Raw genomic sequence first — 14,338 nt, 5'->3', positions numbered from 1 at the left:
GAATTCCTGTTTTTGTTCTTCAAAGGAAAAGAAAGAGAGTTTGGCTGGTGGGTTTAAGTCTATGGGCCTCTCAGGTGAGCTGTAAGGACAAGGAACTGACAAACGTAGAAGGTTTAAAGCTCTCTTGAAGAAAGGTCAAAGAAATATATGGGATTATTAGCAGTCCTCTAAAAATTTTTTTAATGTTTATTTATTTTTGCCAGACAGAGACAGAATGCGAGCAGGGTAGAGGCAGAGAGAGAGAGACAGAGAGACAGACAAACAGAATCCGAAGCAGGCTCCAGGCTCCAAGCTGTCAGCACAGAGCCAGGTGTGGGGCTCGAATTCACGAATTCATGACCTGAGCCGAAATTGGATGCCTAACCGACTGAGCCACCCAGGTGCCCCTAATAGCAGTCCTTTAATAATACTTTCTTAAATATGCCACCACTAGCCTCTGGTGGCCTCTGTTCTTCCTTTCTCTTTTCTCCCAGCTCTCAAGCCCTTATCTGAGACCCTTGGCCCCACTCCCATAATCAATCTGCCCCAGAACAACACTCACTAGTGGGTGTGGAACGTGCCCAGGACACCTGGAGCATTTACACGGAAGAAGAAAGTGAGATTAGAGGGGAGGATGCCATTGCTTGCTTAAACTGTCTCATAGCCCTAACTTTTCAGCTTTTCATGGTACCAGATGGAGAGCCTGTTTCCAGAATTGGCAATTCAAAGGAATTATGCTTTTTTTCCTACCTAAAACAAGGGAAGCAACCACAACAACCTCACACCATCCTCCACTCTGCTGCCAGTCATTATTGTTTGTTTACAAGACAGAATTTTTGCTTTGAAAGTATAAATTCACTATAAAAAATTAGAAAAGAACATAAGAGGGGTGCCTGAGTGGTTCAGTTAAGCATCTGTCTCTTGATTTCATTCAGCTCAGGTCATGATCTCATGATTTGTAAGTTCGAGCCCTAAGTCAGGCTCTGTACTTACAGCACAGAGCCTGCTTGGGATTCTCTCTCTTCCTCTCTCTCTGCTCCTTCCCAGCTCATGCTTGCACTCTCTCAAAATAAATAAATATATAAATAAAAGAAAAAAGAAAAGAACACAAGAGTGTAAAACAGAAAGTTTTACATTGTAAGATACCCCATCTACTCAGAAACAGCCATCATTAACAGTTAAGTGTATTCTCTCCCTTATTTCCTTTTATTCTTTTCTTTCTTTCTTTTTTAGAGAGAGAGAGAGTGCACATGAGTGGGGGGGCGGAGAGGGGAAGAGGGAGGGAGAGAGGGAGGGAGAGAGAGAGAGAAAGAGAGGGAATCTTAAGCAGGCTCCACGTTCAGCACAGAGGCCTAGATCCTCTGTGGGCTAGATCCCACAACCCAGGGATCATTATCTGAGCCAAAATTAAAAGTCAGACACTCAACTGACTAAGCCACCCAGGTGCCCTTGCCTTTTTATCCTCCGTTACTTTCTTATGCAACAAAGGACCATCTGTTTTTAAATTATATCTTATTATTTGTTGATTTTAAAGGTAATACGGGCAGACAGCCTCTCCTTTGCTGTCCTGCCTGCCTCTCCCTTGCAGTGTATTCAATAAACTTCTATCTCCTTTAATAAACAAACAAACAAACAAATAAATAAATGGTAATACATATGTTGAAAATAATTCAAACTTTTTCTATTTGCAAGCATTATCTTATCACCATCTGTAGTTGGCATTATTTTAATTTTTACTTAAAAAATAAATAATACGTAAAGGTTTATAGTGCTTTCCACTCCGACTTCCAGTCTCTGGTCCTCTCCTCAAAGGCAAACATGTTACCAATTTATGCACCCTTCAGAGATAGTTTTTGTATATATAAACATAGAAATCTATTTATACTTTTTATCTATATATAAATGACAGCATACCATATATCCTTGTTTGTAACTTCTATGTATATTTCACTTAACATTATATCATAAATATTTTTTCTGAGACTTCTATTTTTTCATTTTTTTTTCAAAAACTAAGAGCCACAATAGTTTATTTACAATTGAGACCTTTAAAACTTTTCAGAAATATCATTTCAATTGACTACATCGTATTCCATCTTATGGATGTGTCATATGACCAGTTCTTTAATATTGTACTTTACTTTTCTATTCTTAATTATTATAAATTAAATCAAAGTGGTCATGTATTTACATAAATATGTGTTCAGTTTTCTATTACTTCCTTAAGAAAGATCCCTAAAAATGGGACTGCTGGTCAAAGAGTAACTTTACTGAAACACAGATTTGATCCTTACCTCAATTGCAAGTCCTCTACCTTATTTTATTCTCTAAACCTGGGAGATAAAATTGGAAGAAGAGAGATTACAATTCCTATTTAATCAAGAAAGAAACTGAGAACCAGAAATTGAGGATTTGCCCAGGCGTTACAATTAACAGTTGAGACTAGACCTAGTACTGTGCATTATTATAGGGAGTTCAAAATCCCTGCTCTATTTATTGTTCAGCTGAATTTTTGGGTGAGTCGTACTGCCTCTCTAAGCCACAACATTTTTACTTTACAATAGAGAAAATACTCTCTCTTCACAGAGTTGTGGTACATATAGAATGAGCAGTTGTCATATGTAATTAATCTAGCATAGTTTCTTGGCCTATGAGAGGTACTCAATAAACATTATTTCACTGGCCCCTTTAATTCACTTCCATAGTCAGATCTTGTTCAACTGCCCTCTCCCTAATCTGGGCTACATTATTGGAGTTTGTTTTACAATTAGCCGTCTGCTTTTTCTTCTGGATTCATCTGAGTTTTATCTATCCTTACATCCTGGCAACACTGGACCTAAAGCAAATCTTTAGGGTATGCTACCCCTTAATTATTATTATTATTATTATTATTATTATTATTTAATGTTTATTTTTGAGAGAGAGAGAGAGAGAGAGAGAGAGAGAGCGAGCACGAAAAGGGGAGGGGCAGAGAGAGAGGAAGACACAGATTCTGAAGCAGGCTCCAGGCTCTAAGCCGGCAGCATAGAGCCCAATATGGGGCTTGAACTCACCAACCATGAGATCAGAACCTGAGCCAAAGTCAAATGCTTAACTGACTGAGCCACCCAGGCACCCTATGTTACTCCTTTCGATAAACATTTACTGAGCATTTGCCATGTGCCAGACTATTAATGTAAAAGTCATATTATTGGTCTTCGTTTTTTCTGAGGCAGCTGTTTACACACTTAGATTTTTGGAATAAGAAGAGATTTGGGTGTGGCAGCTTTACCATAACAAAAACCCTGACTCCTGGCCCCAACTTTCCCATAACTCAATGTATGAACTTGGGCAAGTCACTTAAACTCTGAGCCTCATTATCCTCATCTATGATATGAAAATATTACCTACCTCAGAAAGCTGCTGTGAATTTTAAATAAGAGAATGCATATAAATGTGCATCATACACTGTGTTGAGAAAAACACATGGGGCCTCCTGGAGAATCAGCGGGAAAAGTGCCTGCCTTTATGAGCTATGCCTGCCACAAGGAGTGAGACAAGACTAAAAACTAGTTTCAATTCCTGATATGATCCACTTCCCTTCACTGCACAGGTAAAAAGAATAAAAAATAAAAATAATAAAAATAAAATGAGGCTCTATAAAGAGAAGTGATTTGTCCAAGGTCACACAGCAATTCAGTTGGAGTATCATGACTAAACCTTCTGTTATTTAATGACTCCCAGATTAGATGAGGCTTAGGGAAATTAAAAACTTCAGTAACTTTAGCGTGAGTAAAGAAGCATCTCCAGCGCCCTGCAGCTCTTTCCTAGCACTTGCCATACTGTACTATCAACATCTGTTTATGTGCACACAGCACAGCATTCCCAGTAGGTGGTGTAAGAATAGGGAGAGGCAGAGGGCAGAGAGGTTCAGTTGCAAAGCACATTCAGATGGAAGCCCCAAAGGAGATCTTTTCAGGAAGGTGGCAGGGGCTACTTAGTTGGAAGGGAGGCAAAAAGCATCCCAGCAGGCAACCGCCTGAGGCAGATATGAGCAGACAGGTCACTCACTGCACAGCAGCGAGTGCAGAACGCATTTGTGAGATAAGCATCAATCAGATCTTCCTGTCTTTTGTGACAGTCACATAAATGATAGAGCTGGGTAGCTCACTGTCTCCATGACAAGCAATAAAGATGAAGGTCCAGGGACCATCTGGGAAGGCATCTCTAGTCCCAAGCTGGGGGAAAGAAGGAAATGGCCCCTGCAAGGATTGGTATGAAAAACAAGGCTTTCAGTCTGATAGGCAGCAAAAATAAGCACCCACGGAAGAAGCCAGCTTCAGCTAGGAAAGAGGGGAGAGAGGAGGAGAAAGCCCTAAAATCCAGCAAGCGATCAATTCATTACATGTAATGAACAAGTGATCAGATGAACTTCTCTTTTGGTGGAAAGAGCACAAGATTGTGTCCGAGACACCTGGGTTGAGCTCTGGCTCTCTCAGCACTTGTAAAACCTTAGGCAGATCAATTTTCTCATCTATAAAATGAGTTAATAAAAGACTTCTTGGCAAATTGTTATAAGAATTAAAACTACTATATGGGAGAGTGCTTTATAAACCCCTTAAAAAAATTTTTTTTTGTCTGCTTCATATTTTCTTCTACCAAGTCATCTTAGGTAGTGGAAATAGCTTGGGGTTCCAAACCAAACAAACTAGATTCTGTTTCCAGGTCTGTCATTTATTAGCTCTGAGACCCTGGCAAGAAATTTTATGTAACTAGGACACAGTTTCCTCATTTGTAAAACAAGCATCATTGGGAAAATTATAGTCAATGTTGGTAAAGCATCTAGGTAATATGTGACACATAGCTGGTGCTCAATAAATGTGACTCCATCTTCTCATTGGGAACATTTAGTGAGAATAGAAAGGGAGTTGGGCAAATGTGGACTTCATCCTATTATATCCAGCCTCCTCCCTAAAGCCAAACTCTACTAACTTTTCTAATTCAACCTTTCTTTAGACCATTCCCCAATGCAGCACCACCAGCCCAGCCTAGGCCACCTATTCACTGTTTCTCCAGGTCTCTCAGAGCCACAAAAACAGTATCATAATAGCTACCATGTATTGAGCACCTACTAAATGCCAGGCACTCTATTAAGTGCTTTCAATGCATTCTATCTTGCACAGAATATAGGCACACCTGCATAATATTAGTGGCCTCTCTCTTTTGTACAGTGCTTTATAGCTTATGAAGCTCTTTTCACCCATGTTATATTCGCTTCTCACAATTCTTGCCCGGGGTGGGGGGTGGTAGTGGTAAGTGAATTGAGGCACGAGCACCAGCACAGGTCAATTGTTCACTGAATCAATATTCACTGAACACCTACTGTGTACCACACCTGTACTGTACTCTGGAGGGAGGGAGAGGAACCATAAGGAGTTCTGAGTTTAGGGAGGGAAATCCTTCAAAACATCCTCTATAGGTTGCTGGTATCTCTCTTCACATTATATTCCTTAAGAAACCGGAGATTCGTTTAGTGGACTGGAGATGTTAGAGTTTGGGCTTTTCCCACAGTGTTTCCTCTGACAGAAACACATTGTTCTCCACTGCTAGCTAAATTCTTCATTACCAGAAAGGCTTCCCTTACCCATCATCTTCTAGCAAAATGTCTCCTCTGGCAAACACAGGGCCAGGACTTCCCCACTACCATAGCCAGGGCTTTTCATGGCATTCCATGATTTTTCTCCCTTTATAGGCACAGAACACGTGGGCATCCACCTGTACACACACACTCCTTTTACCCTTCCCCACCCCTTTCTATCTGGATTCCAGAAAGTTGGGATGGAGGCCCTGTCTTTCTCCCACCCCCCTCCACACTTGCATTAGCTTCCAGAGGCTGCCATCCTGCCATCCCTAAAGTCCCCTCCCACATTTGGACTCTGGAACAGAGGGAGCCAGTGGATGAATTTTTCTTTCCAAAATTATCTTCTTGTCTGTGATCTCAGATGTCGGTGTAACAAAGTTCAGTGACTGCGCCCCCTCCTCAGCCTTCTTGAGTAGCTGAGACACAGCTAGCACCTGGGTGCCTGTGGACTCCACTATGGGCCACATCATCTTTTCCCCCTCACACCACAACCCACACCTGGCTTCCTCTCCAGCCTGACCCAGCACACCCAGCACTGCCCTAACCTTCCCAAGGCTCTCAAACAGTTCCTCCACTCCCAGCTGCCAGACCCCTGCTCTATTCCAGTGCCTCTCCACCCGCCACCCCTAGCCAGAACTCAGGCGCCCACTGCCCATATCCAAGGCCACTGCCCTCTCCCTCCACCAGCTCCCCGCACCCTTCTTCTGCAGTCCGGGTAGATCCAGCCTTGCCTCCCACCTTCCCATTCTTCCAGGATTCCCGCCTCCGAGCCCCACCCCCCAGTCCCCACTCACGGTTATGCCCCGTGGCCGCACAAGGCTGGCCTCTGGCTCCGCATCCTTTTCGCTCCCAGCTCTCCACTCACATCCCCTCGTGCTCTTCCCCTCTCCCCGACCAGCACCCCCCCCTTTGCCCAGCGCCCCTTCCCTTCATCCCCTCACTCCTCTCCAGCTCACAGCGACCCCTGCGGATCCCGTCCCCTGCCCTTAGCTCTCCACCTCCAGCCACCCCCCTTGCCCTAGCTGTCCTCAATGCCCTCGCTTCAGCTCCCGCTTCATGCTCCTCGGCTGCCTGGCACCCTCTTCCCGCACTGCCCCTCAGTCCCTCCTTACATCTCCCCTCCCCCAACGCTCCGCGTTTCCCCCCAGAGAGCCCCTACTGCGCTCCAGTGGCCGCTTGTCCTTTCCCACCTCCTGCCGCCCCCTGCCCTCGGAGCTCCCCTCCCAGCCCTCACGGTCTGGTAGACTCCCCCACCACCCTCAGCGCCGCTCCCGAAGCTACGCGCCTCCCTCCCGGCCGTGGCGCCCCCTCCTCAGAGGCCTCCCCCAGCCCCTTCTCCTCGGTGTCCCCTCTGCTGCCCTGCACTCGTTAGCGCCCGCCCGGTGTCGCTAGCGCCCCTAGCCCGGGTCGGTCCCACATCCTCCCCGGGCGGGGCGCCCGGGCCGCGCCCCTTACCTGGGACTTCGGGTGTGGGACGAGCGGCTCGCTCCTGGCAGTGCAATGGGACTGGAGATCTAGCTGCACGCGGCGGAATGTGCAGGCGGATTCCCAGAGCAGGGAGGCGCGGTGCGGTGCGGTGCGACGCGGGGAGGTGCGGGGCGGGTCTGGCGCCCACCGCAGCTACTTAGGGCTGAGGCTGTAGCTACAGCTCCGCTCCGCTACGGCAGCGTCCAGGCCCCACCCACGCCCCGCCCAGGGGCGTAGTCCGTGTTCGCTCCTCCCCGGGCCCCCGCAGCCTGCAGGTGCAGGAAATCAGTGGTATCTTGGGCCCCCAGGGCTTCTTCCCACGAGTTCGCGGATATCTGAGTGACTACAGTGATTTATCTTAACTGTCACGTCTCGTTCCATAGACTGAACTTACTGCTATGGTGGTTGAGAGCTTTGATAATAATATAGATGATGATTGGTACCCAGCTTTGCCATTTCCAAAGAACTCTCCTGTCATACTGCTTCATCCTCACAAAAGCCCAGGGAGAGAAGCAGAACCTGGACCGCTGACTACAGGAGGAAACTAAGTCAGAAACCTGGGCACTGTCCTCTTCCCTATGCACTCCTTCACACCCCACATCCCATCAGTCTGGTAATAAAACCCACTTAACATACCCTATCCCTGCCCTTCCTCTCCATCACCACTGCTCTCACCCTGGTTCAGGCTCATCACTTCCTGCCTAGGCTAATGTAACAGCCTAATAGATGTCCCTGCCTCCACTCCAATTTATCCTCTATACCAGCACCATGAGTGATTGTTCTACATGTCACCGTGTTACCATCAACCTAGTTAAAACAAAACAAAGTTTCAATGGCTCCCCATTAGAGTGAGAAAATGTTATTTCCTAGTCATTAGGAAGTCCCAATTCTGCCAGAGGAGGCAGGTATAGGAGGCAATTTGACCTCCCATCCTGACCTGCACTTCACTTTAAGTCTTCCCAAGGTCATAGGAGTCAGCTGCCAGCTTTGGTTTAGAATCATTGTCCTTTTCCACACTCTTCCTCCAACCCAAATCTTATAGGTCTGAATCAGATACCAAAACCATTTTCCCTCAAGTTCCATTACGACCCTATCTATAATTTGTCTCCCCAACATGGGAAACCACCCAATTGATAGCCTCTGGTTGTCTAACTTCTCTCTGACTCATCATTATACATTTCTGAATTTCTCCATCCTCCTCCCTTTCACTCACCTTCTCCCTGCCCACTTCCCTGGCAGACCTTTCCACTGTGCCCTCTAGAACCCTGTTCCTTTCTCAATAAACTCTCCTACATCCTCTGCTTCTTCAGTGAGTTTTCTTCTTTGCCTTTGTTGAAAATTGACCTTCTTCCAGGACTCTCCTTGTAGTCCTCTGCAGGAAGACTTCTCACTTTCCCACTCCCCACACACCAAAAGCTAAAAGTCAGCATTGCCACATTTACCCTTGTACAAAAATTCCTTCTCCTTTGCTCTTCAACCATACCACCTTCTACTCTTCATCATTGCAAATATCACTGACCCCCTTAGTTGCTCCTTATGCATTGAAAATCCCAACCGCCGATTTGTGGTTATCCCAATTAACCCCTGTCCTGCCTTCCTGACTTCAGTAGCCATATGATTTCTTGATCCTTCAGTCCTTGGTCTACTTCTCACATAACTTTTGTCACTGGCTCCCATGGCACACCCTGAACTTCTTACTAACCTGGAACTAGAGCTTCTGTGGTCTCAAAATCCAATATCCTATACTACCTGCTCCCTCATTTCCTGTCTCCCATAAGGCCCTAGTTTACTCACTTCAAAGTAGGTATCATAATTACTATTCATTCTTCACAGGAAAAATGAGTTAACATATAAAAACATTCTTTTAAAGTTGCGAAACAATATGAGAACAGATGGTGTTGTGTTTATGTAGCCTCAGGTCTTCTGATTACTTTCTCTTTCTGCTTCCCCTGGAAGGCCATGTAGTAAAGTGGAAGGAGCACAGGCGTGGGGCCAGCTAGATCTGGTTTTCAATCCTTGTTCCACCACTTGCTTGCTATGTGATCTTATGCAAATTACATAATTTTTCTGATATACACACCTCATCCTTGTTTGTATTAATAGCAATAATGAGAGGTACCTCTTAGGGTCATTGTGAAGACTAAATAAGAAAATGAGATTGCTACTGGAAAGCACTTGATAGATCGCCAGGCACATAGTAAGCACTCAATAAAGAGGAAACACTGTGGTTATTATACCAGAAAAAAAAATGCTATTTTTAGCCACAATTGCCTCCCAAGAAGGATTGACCCTAATGTACAAAGATCCTTTTGTCTACTTAGGGTCTTGAGGAGTGTGGGTATGTAAGTGTAGGAGGAGAACGGGTAATACTAAATTGCTCTGGGTAGAAAAGGGAGGAGAATTTAGAATTCACTTGGCAAAATGGAAGGGAGAGGCAATAAAGAGAACTTGAAGGGGGAAAGGAAAAAGATGAGTACGAAAATCAGTGTAAGGGTAGGTGCTACATGGGTAAAAGCTGAGAAAAAACCCTCCCATAGCAGATGGACAGAGTGTTTAAGTTCTAGAATGTATAAAATGTGATATGTTGTTTGTCATACATATGATGCAACTGCTTTCTGTGACTCTCGAGACTTTGGAACTCAGGAATGCTTTCTGAGACAGGGGCATACTGAGGATGAGTAAGCAGGGAAATTGTGCAATGGGCTTTGTTTTCCTGAGTTGAAAAAGGAGACTAGAGGCAGAGACTATAAGAACACAGTCCTCGTAGAATTTACAAAAATTTCCAGGAAGACTTAGAACATATAAGGATTATAAAATGTGAAAATTGAGGTTCGAGTCCATTGCAGTTAGATCTTAAGGGGGCAGAGAGGCCACTTCTGGCATTTGGACTGTATCAATTATGCCCCCCAATAGCTACCTCCCTATTATTAACTAGCAGGTTACCACCAGTTCAAATTATATTGAACTGCCTTCACTTCCAGATCCAAATGCCCAAATAAGAACAGGAAGAAAGATCTATTCTATCCCAAAAGTCTACTTTTTGTCTTTGATTAGATTGATTAATAACTATGATCATTAAGACCTTAACATGTGATGGGCCCATTCACATCTTTTATCTCATTTAGTTCTCAATACAATCATGCAATGTATGGATTGTCATCCCCTTTTTATAAATGAGGAAACAGAATTCAGAAAGTTCCAGTGACTTGCCAATGGTACATGTCTGGTAAATGGCAGAACCAGATACAAGTCTGTCTGATTCCAAGTCTGAGACCCTTCTATTAGACCCCCCAGAATTGTGGTTGGTCAATGGTCACCACCGTGGTTTAGAGTCCTACAAACAAAATCTCCTTAAATCTTTTCTAACTTCCAGAGTAATCATCCTTTTCCAGCTCCTATTTTTTACATGAAATATAAAATTGATGTTTTCTGTTGAATGAGAATTAGTCACTTAGAAAAGGTAATATCATAAGTGTGTATATCATTTGGAATGTTCAAATCTTTACAAGGTTCAAATCCACACCCCAGTGCCAGTCCCTTATGACCAACCTAGATGTGTTGACAGGTTAAGTAAGTGTTTTCATCTGACCTCCTCGACGGGTCATGAGCTTCCTCATGCAATGAGGGAGCTTAAGCAGCTGTCGGAAGGTCACCAGAATCTGTAAAGCAGCTTTAGAAACATTGGGTTCAATGAGAGGAGTGGTGGAAGACAGGACTGGGAAGAGGCAGGGGCCAGGTGATCTTAAGTCCTCATAAATCAGGGCAAAGATTTGAGAATTTACCTTGTAAGCATAAGGATTTAAGCAATGGAGTAACCTGGCTACATATACATACAATAAAGAATGGTCTGGGGCACCTGTGTGGCTCAGTTGTTTGAGCATCCGACTCTTGATTTCCTCTCAGGTCATGATCTCAGGGCCATGAGTTCGAGCCCTGCATGTGGCTCAGTGCTGACAGCACAGAGCCTTCTCTCTCTCTCTCTCTCTCTCTCTCTCTCTCTCTCTCTCTGCCCTTCCCCCGCTCGCTTGCTCTCTCTCTCTCAAAATAAATAATTAAACATTAAAAAAAATAAAGAATGCTCTGATTGTGGTGGGTATGACAGATTGAATGGGAAGGGTAGGGAGCAGGGCGACAGCATTCACTAAACAGGGAATATAATTAGAGATTGCTCTGATAATCCAGGTGAGAGATGAAGAGGGCTAGAACTCATGTCCTAACAGTGGGGAAAATGAAGAGTAGAGAGACTTGATATGTATTTAGGAAGGATTAAATGTGAGATATGAGGCAAAGGGAACTGGCATAACCAACCAGGTAGACAAGGAAGCTATTGATTGACAACTGGAGCCCAGAAGCTGATTTAGTTACCTATTGCTGCATAACAAAGCACTCCCAAAAATTCATGGCTTAAACAGCAATACTGTATTCTTTCTCCCAGTTCAGTGGATGGCTGAATAGGTTAGTCTTCTGGTTTTGTTTGAGATCACTCTGAGCAGCATTCAGCTGGAAGTTCAGCTGGACTAGGAGGTCTAAGACGGCCTCACTAATAGGTCTGGCAATTGGTTCTGGCTGAGAGCTGAGCGCCATGGTTCTTCTCCACTTTCTAATCCACCAGTAGGCTAGATCAGCTTACCTGGTGGTCTCCAGGCAGTATGCCAAGAGGATAAATGCAGAAGATACAATCTCTTAAGGGCTAGCCTCAGAAATTGCATAGCATCACGTGTACTTTATTCTATTGGCTGAATCAAGTCACAAGAACAGCCCAGATTTCAAGGAATGGAGAAATCAACTTCTGATGGGAGAGAATAGCGAAGTCACATTGCAAAGGGGGCATCGATACAGGGAAGGGAAGAATCTATTGCCATCAACCAATCTACTGCAGGAGTGGGAACAGATTTAGATAATGAGTATCTCAAATGCCACTTCATGCACTAATCATTCCTTCCTTCTCTGTGCTCCAGTTTCTTCAACTGTAAAGTAAATGAATGTGCATGGGCATTCTCCCCACTAGTATAAGTTTATAAGTGAAATTCGGTAAAATGTACATTGAGGACACTGCCCCCATCATCAGGGCACACTACTGTCAGCAGGAGTGGAATGTGAGACACACAGGGAAACATTCAGTTGTGAATAGTCAGAACACAGGTACCACCCACCACTCATCCCTCTTCCTTCACCCACTCTGCCAATCCTTCACAGAAGCTGATCCATTCTACTTCCTGAGAACTCTCTATTCCATTCCTTCCTCTCCATTCCAGTGCCATAGCCTCTTCACTGTCCTACTGCCACCATAGCTCCCAATCTTCCCCTGTAATCTGAGCTCCATGCTGCAGCAGAGGGCTCTCCCTAAACCCAGTTTAAAATCCCCCACCACATTGCCCTCCTCCAAAGTCCGTCTGTTAATATGCACATATGGCCCTCTGTGATCTAGCCTCACTTATTCTCTAGACTCATTTCTAAAAATTCCCCCATCACATCCTAAGTACCAACATTAAACTACCTACTGTTCCCTGAATGTGACCTGATCCATAACACCTCCATGAATTTGTGTCAGGGTCTTCTACATGGAATGCCATTCATTCATTTATTCATTCACTCACTCACACAGCAAATATCTCCTATGTACCTATTATATAGAGGGGTGAATAACAAGCAGTCCCTGACCCCAAAGAGGCTCAGTGTCTGGTGCAGCACAGCAAGCTATTAAGATCCAGCTAGTCTGAGTTTCATAGGGCAAAGGCCACACTAGCACTCAACAAGGTGCCTCCTGGATCATTCTTAGAAGGAGTCAGGGGATATTTGCTGAAAAACAGTCATATAAATATTTACAAAGGGTTTCTCCCACCCACCATCTCATTGAACTTTCACAATAAACCTATAAGGTAGAGACTAATTCATACTATCTTGGATGTGAAGAAGAAATAACTAGGCCATGGTTTCTTAGCTACTGAGAGTAGGGAAAGCCAGCACTAAAATCAGCCACAATAATAAATCTGACAAGACAGGACTGTATTCTCACTCTGGGATGTGTCAGCGGGGAGGTGCCTGAGAGGTTAGGCCCCATGCTGAATGCAGAGTTGAGACTTAAGCTGAGCCTTCAAGGATAAGTAGGAATTTGTTTTGTTTGTTTGTTTGTTTTTTAGTTTATTTATTTATTTTGAGAGAGTGCAAGTGGGGGAGAGGCAGAGAGAGAGAGGGAGAGAGAGAGAATCCCAAGCAGACTCCATACTGTCAGCACAGAGCCCAATGCGGGGCTCAAACTCATGAACTGTGAGATCATGACCTGATCTGAAGTTGGACGCCCAACTGACTGAGCCACCCAGGCACCCCAAGGATAAATAGGAGTTAAACTCATAGAGAAGCAACCCAGGAAGATGGAGCATCATGAGCAAAGGCCCAAAGGTTGGAATGATGTGTGAAGTCTTTGGGTGAGCTGCAGGGGTTGTGAGTTGCTGGAAGCACAGACATGACAGGCACAGTAGAGGTGATGAGTGAGGTGGGAGGTAAGTCAGAGCTGGAGGTTGGCCAGGCCTGGGAGGAGGGGAGAGGCGTGCTAAGGATGACGGACTCATTGATCAGGGCAATGCGGAGCTGTTACAGGGCTTCATCCAGAGGGAAGACTTAGCCAAACTCACGCTTTGTAAAGATCTCAGCCTGCACAATGGGAGACAGATTGGAGGCTACAAGAGACAAAGGACAGGGAGACCAGAGAGAAGACTGGTGCAGTGACTTCAAAAGAGATTATGAGACCTGATCTGGGAGGTGCAGTTGAACATTAAAGGGATGAAAATATAAGAGCTGGTAACTGGATTAGATGGGGAGAAAGAATATTGAGGCAACTAGGAGAACTTTCTGACATGGATGATGCATTCCCTATGAAAAAGGGAACAGAAGAGACAGCCAAGGGGGAAGTGAGGTCCGGAAGAAGGGAACATAAGACCAGTGGTAAAAGCAGCAACTGAGCTGGAAATGATTACTCATAATTGTTTTCATTTATTTTATTCAAATTTAAGCAAGCCCACCAGTGCCTTAGGCCTTTGCCACAGAGCCCAGAAGAAGGAGCTAGTATTGACAATTCCCTTGTCTCTGCTTCCCCTATCCTCTGGGCTAATCTTCCCCTAGTTATTAAGAGAAAATACCCAGTTCACAATTTTTTTAAAAAAAATTTTTAATGTCTATTTATTTATTTATTTTTGAGAGAGAGAAAGAGCATGAGCGGGGAGGAGCAGAGAGAGAGGGAGACACAGAATCCGAAACAGGCTCCAGGCTCCGAGC

At 44.6% G+C, this 14,338-nt stretch overlaps 1 protein-coding gene across 1 annotated transcript in view; it reads right to left on the bottom strand.

Annotated features, from left to right (window-relative positions):
- The window catches only part of RAB3B (RAB3B, member RAS oncogene family), a 73,528-nt gene extending 66,251 nt beyond the window's left edge, over positions 1–7,277 (bottom strand). The window contains exon 1 of the mRNA XM_019449309.2: positions 7,055–7,277. The gene's annotated coding sequence lies outside the window, so the exon portion shown is untranslated. The remainder of the gene's footprint in view (positions 1–7,054) is intronic.
- Positions 7,278–14,338: the final 7,061 nt, after the last annotated feature.

This window comes from Panthera pardus, unplaced genomic scaffold, assembly GCF_024362965.1.
Source record: "Panthera pardus isolate Hobbes unplaced genomic scaffold, ASM2436296v1 HiC_scaffold_11, whole genome shotgun sequence".
Taxonomy (NCBI): domain Eukaryota; kingdom Metazoa; phylum Chordata; class Mammalia; order Carnivora; family Felidae; genus Panthera; species Panthera pardus.
The sequence above is the reverse complement of the archived record's forward strand: the minus strand, read 5'-3'. Positions and strand labels throughout refer to the sequence as shown.